Consider the following 6,000-nt stretch of genomic DNA (forward strand, 5'->3'; position numbering starts at 1 on the left):
TGATGTATAATAATCAACAGCGACACCTGACACGATTGAAAATATACGATAATGGAAGCGAGTCGGTTGCAGTAAACAGAGAGACACAAACGTACTGTTTGCGAGATAGCTCGGACTTGCGGTTACGTCCCGTCAGTTATTCAGTGCTGAGATCTAGCTGTGGTTTATTCTGAGTGGAATTAATACCAGCCCTCCACTAATAATACGGGGTGTCCCAGGAGGAACGGCCAATAGTCAGAGATGCGACAAAAGAATCCATTTCAAACAAAAACCGACATATAAGCCCTATTCCGAATGGTTTCCGAGATAGAACACACTTAGGTGGCGAGCACCAACGAAGAGAAATTCAAACGAAAGTAGTAAGGTACTAAGAGAGAAGGAAATCACTGGCTTCTAGTCGATAGTACTGATTAAGAAGTAAATTGCTACAAGAGTAAATTTTTCATTCTACATCTACATGGATACTCTGCAAATCACATTTAAGTACCTGGCAGAGCGTCCATCGAACCACCTTCACAGTTCTCTGTTAGTCCAATCTCGTATAGCGCCCGCGAAGAATGAACACCTATATCTTTCCGTACGAGCTCTGCTTTCCCTTACTTTATCTTTGTGATCGCTGCTCCCTATGTAAGTCGGTGTAAACAAAATATTTTAGCTTTCGGAGGAGAAAGTTGGTGATTGGAATTTCGTGAGAAGATTCCGTCGCAACGAAAAACGCCTTTCTTTTAATGATGTCTATCCGGAATCCTGTATCATTTCTGTGACACTCTCTCCCATATTTCGCGATAATACAAAACGTTCTGCCTTTCTTTGAACTTTTTCGATGTACTCAGTCAGTCCTATCTGGTAAGGACCCACACCGCGCTACAGTATTCTAAAAGAGGACGGACAAGCGTAGTGTAGGCAGTCTCCTTAGTAGGTCTGTTACATTTTCTAAGTGTCCTGCCAATGAAACGCAGTCTGTGGTTAGCCTTCCCCACTACATTTTCTATGCGTTCCTTCCAATTTAAATTGTTACTCCTGTGGTAAATTAATTTACTCCATAGCTGGTTGAGAGCACCATCAAAGATTACGCTACTGCTTTATTAACTTAAGGAGGATACAAGACCAAAGTTTACTCCTAAACAGCAGCAGGTGTAAAGTTAGTAAATGGTTCAAATGGCTCTGGGCACTATGGGACTTAACTTCTGAGGTCATCAGTCCCCTAGAACTTTGAACTACTTAAACCTAACAAGCCTAAGGACATCACACACATCCAAGCCCGAGGCAGCAATCGAACCTGTGACCGTAGAAGTCGCTCGGTTCCAGACTGTAGCGCCTAGCACTGTTCGGCCACCCCGGCCGGCAGGTAGAGAGCAAGATACATTCTTTCGTTTCTGCGTGTTAAATATCGAATTCTATGGATCACCTCGAATACGAAGAAAATATATTGTTTTAAGGCAATTAAACTGTTTATCACGCTGTTAAAATCTCTTCTAGCAGGAATACGATGGCTGTTAATGAGATGCCCTGCTACGATTTGATAAGTACCAGTGTGAAAGAAGTTGCAGCTTAGCAGACAAAGCACGGTTTCTATCAGAATCATGTTTCAGCATACCAAACAGTGACTTAAAAGATTCCTTACGAAACAGAAACCGCTATACATCGCAAATGGGTCTCTTCTCTTCACTAAAACCCTCATTCTCGGCATATCTATATCTTTCCCCCATCTCCATATATTCTTCGAAGTCCAAGTAATCCTTAGAATTCGATATTTAACACGCAGAAACCAAAGAACACGTCTTACTCTCTGACTTCAGTTCTACTATTGCTTGGGAATAAGTTTCGGCATTAGTTTCTCCTTAAGTTACTAACGTAGTTCATGCTCTTTGAAGTTGCCCTCCACCGGTTGTAAAGTAAATAAATTTACTTCGGGAGCAAACCAGAAATTTACTCCTCTAGTAATTTACTCTTTCAGTTCTGTACGCTCAGCCGGAAGTCACCGATTTCCTTATCGCTTAGGAACTCACTACCTCAGTTCCATTTGCTCTTGGGTAGTGCTAACCACCCTTAATGTGCATTTGTTTTTGGTCTAGTGCCGCACTTGTCTTAATCACTGGATTGGTCACGGTACTACAATGAAGTGGTCAGCAACATCGCCAGATCTTATGCGATTAGATTTTTGTTAATAGGGTTGATTTAAGGATGAGGTGTACAGACGGAAGGTGAAGATGCGAGATGAACTGCTTTCTCGCTCCGTGGACTCTCCTGCCCTCATTAAGGAACGTATAGAAGCACTCAGACAACCAACATAACATGGTCTCCCGAGGGTACACAAATGCGCTGTCGTTGATGGTGGGATATTTAGCAGTTTATTGTACAACGCTGTAATGTGACGTGTATGATAATGCTTACCGGTGAAAGTGTTAAAAACACGTATTTTTCAATTAATACTCTGTAAAACGCATGTTATAATGTTTACTAAATGATATTCATGTCTAAACTTGACCAAGAATTGAATAGTAGAGAAAATAAATAACAACCACATTAAATGTGTTCTGTTTCCGAAACCATTTGGAATAGAGAATATTTCCATATGAAATTTTCTTTTTCAGATGATCGTTCCTGTCATATTCCAGAAAACTGGCCATTAATCTTGCAACAGCTGTATATAGGCTGTTGAAACAGTAATTCTTACACTCCTGGAAATTGAAATAAGAACACCGTGAATTCATTGTCCCAGGAAGGGGAAACTTTATTGACACATTCCTGGGGTCAGATACATCACATGATCACACTGACAGAACCACAGGCACATAGACACAGGCAACAGAGCATGCACAATGTCGGCACTAGTACAGTGTATATCCACCTTTCGCAGCAATGCAGGCTGCTATTCTCCCATGGAGACGACCGTAGAGATGCTGGATGTAGTCCTGTGGAACGGCTTGCCATGCCATTTCCACCTGGCGCCTCAGTTGGACCAGCGTTCGATCTGGCCGTGCAGACCGCGTGAGACGACGCTTCATCCAGTCCCAAACATGCTCAATGGGAGACAGATCCGGAGATCTTGCTGGCCAGGGTAGTTGACTTACACCTTCTAGAGCACGTTGGGTGGCACGGGGTGCATGCGGACGTGCATTGTCCTGTTGGAACAGCAAGTTCCCTTGCCGGTCTAGGAATGGTAGAAGGATGGGTTCGATGACGGTTTGGATGTATCGAGCACTATTCAGTGTCCCCTCGACGATCACCAGAGGTGTACGGCCAGTGTAGGAGATCGCTCCCCGCACCATGATGCCGGGTGTTGGCCCTGTGTGCCTCGGTCGTATGCAGTCCTGATTGTGGCGCTCACCTGCACGGCGCCAAACACGCATACGACCATCATTGGCACCAAGGCAGAAGCGACTCTCATCGCTGAAGACGACACGTCTCCATTCGTCCCTCCATTCACGCCTGTCGCGACACCACTGGACGCGGGCTGCACGATGTTGGGGCGTGAGCGGAAGACGGCCTAACGGTGTGCGGAATCGTAGCCCAGCTTCATGGAGACGGTTGCGAATGGTCCTCGCCGATACCCCAGGAGCAACAGTGTCACTAATTTGCTGGGAAGTGGCGGTGCGGTCCCCTACGGCACTGCGTAGGATCCTACGGTTTTGGCGTGCATCCGTGCGTCGCTGCGGTCCGGTCCCAGGTCGACGGGTACGTGCACCTTCCACCGACCACTGGCGACAACATCGATGTACTGTGGAGACCTCACGCCCCACGTGTTGAGCAATTCGGCGGTACGTCCATCCGGCCTTCCGCATGCCCACTATACGCCCTCGCTCAAAGTCCATCAACTGCACATACGGTTCACGTCCACGCTGTCGCGGCATGCTACCAGTGTTAAAGACTGCGATGGAGCTCAGTATGCCACGGCAAACTGGCTGACACTCACGGCGGCGGTGCACAAATGCTGCGCAGCTAGCGCCATTCGACGGCCAACACTGCGGTTCCTGGTGTGTCCGCTGTGCCGTGCGTGTTATCATTGCTTGTACAGCCCTCTCGCAGTGTCCGGAGCAAGTATGGTGGGTCTGACACACCGGTGTCAATGTGTTCTTTTTTCCATTTCCAGGAGTGTATTTTGAGAGGTGAGGGCATGGATCGGAACGAGACAAAAATGTCCAACTAACATGGGCTCTAAATTGCAGCAATGAGCATTTGTTCACCTTGTAACACGCAATAATAATTCGCATTACATGTTCACTTAAACGATTTTCGTCATTTTTGAATGAAAACGAAAGGCGTGCTCACTATTATAAATTAAAGTTTTGAAACTTGGCTGATTGTGCTGCCTACATCGTTGTCTTCTTTTCGGGGGTATGACTTTGGTCTCCCGATTTGGCTGTACAAAGAAATAAAACAATACTGTTTCCAAGTTTGTTGTGTTGATCGTTTACTATAGTTGGAGTCACGTATGATGGCGGTCGACGTTAGGGTTTTCTGCGTATCTACGTCACTCGTTCTCCGACAACCGATGAGCGTTCAGTACTCTTCTCGGCATTCTGTTGTCAATGTCGCCGCCATTGCGAGCATTAAACGTGATCGTAGCGTGTTCTTTTGTAAATTTTTATCCCATTTATTACGACATGTCACGGCTGATGGTGGTGGTAAGAGAAAAATCTGCACAAGCAAGCAAGAGAGAATATTTGCAGTATACACGCTTTGTTCAAGCACAGAGCACGTGTGTGCGCTTACCGCAACTGTCGGTTGCAACCCATGCCATTCCCGTCCGTGTCTAGAACAGCGGGAACCGCCGTCATTCGTGGATCGGACTGTAACTACTAAATAAAACAGTTTTTTCATTGAACCTTCTGTAATCAAAAATTAGTAGACGGCTGGATCACAAAATATAAGTCTCACAAAATGTTCAACGAGATTATTCTTTCAACAACTGAACATGGCTCTTTTTACAACTATATTTCCAATACAGCACTATACAAGTCTTCCCGTCAACAGGGAACAAGAAGGACAAAGGTTTTGTTATAAATGTAACTCAGTGCTTTAGTCATTGTCACAAAGATTCACTAGAAATGACTAAAAGTTATCTGACATATTATTGATATTTAAATATTATAAAATTTAGCGTAAATATTAAGCAAATAACGTCACAAAATTAGCATATTGTGTCTTAGTTAATTTAACTACATAAATATTAAAGACATATTTTATCAAATGGTAGTCCACAGGATATAACGACCGATTTTTTATACAAAATTTCTATATAAATTTATGTGAAGAGATCGATAACCGCTGATATCGTGTATTTCATAATATGTATTAGGTTTGATTACATCACAATCCTCGCTACTTTGAAAAGCTTCTTTTCTCCCACAAGCTCATTGCTGTGACGAACCGTCTACAGAATGCAGTGCCGGCCGCTGTGGCCGAGCAGTTCTAGGCGCTTCAGTCCGGAATTGCGCGGCTGCTGCGGTCGCAGGTTCGAATCCTACCTCGGGCATGGATGTGTGTGACGTCCTTAGGTTAGTTTGGTTAAGTAGTTCTAAGTCTAGCAGACTGATGACCTCAGATGTTAAGTCCCATAGTGCTCAGAGCCATTTGAACCATTTGAACAGAATGAAGTAAACAAATGAGGACACGTTCTTCTGTTATTGTTCATGGATACAGCGTGCAGGAAACTTATGTCAGTGCTATTACTGTAAAACGTTTTTCATAGTTCTGGGTAACTGTAGTGCATATATTAGTTCTAATGGAACCAGTTTGTGTTTTCATAATTTTGTGAAAAGATTTTACATTGTAGTTTTATCTTTGCACTTATGGAAGCCTATTATTCCACATGGACATTTGAAATCTTTGCTGCTTTACATCAATCATAAGCTCGCGTGGTCGCATCATATTTAGCATGGAGTCAAGAATGAGAAGGTGCCACAAATATTCTTCGCGCTGCGACAGACATTTGTTGGGGAGCAGACCCGAGAATCTGCGTTAACACATAACGCTCTCTGATAAGACCTTAATGGA

This window comes from Schistocerca gregaria, chromosome 8, assembly GCF_023897955.1.
Source record: "Schistocerca gregaria isolate iqSchGreg1 chromosome 8, iqSchGreg1.2, whole genome shotgun sequence".
Lineage (NCBI taxonomy): Eukaryota > Metazoa > Arthropoda > Insecta > Orthoptera > Acrididae > Schistocerca > Schistocerca gregaria.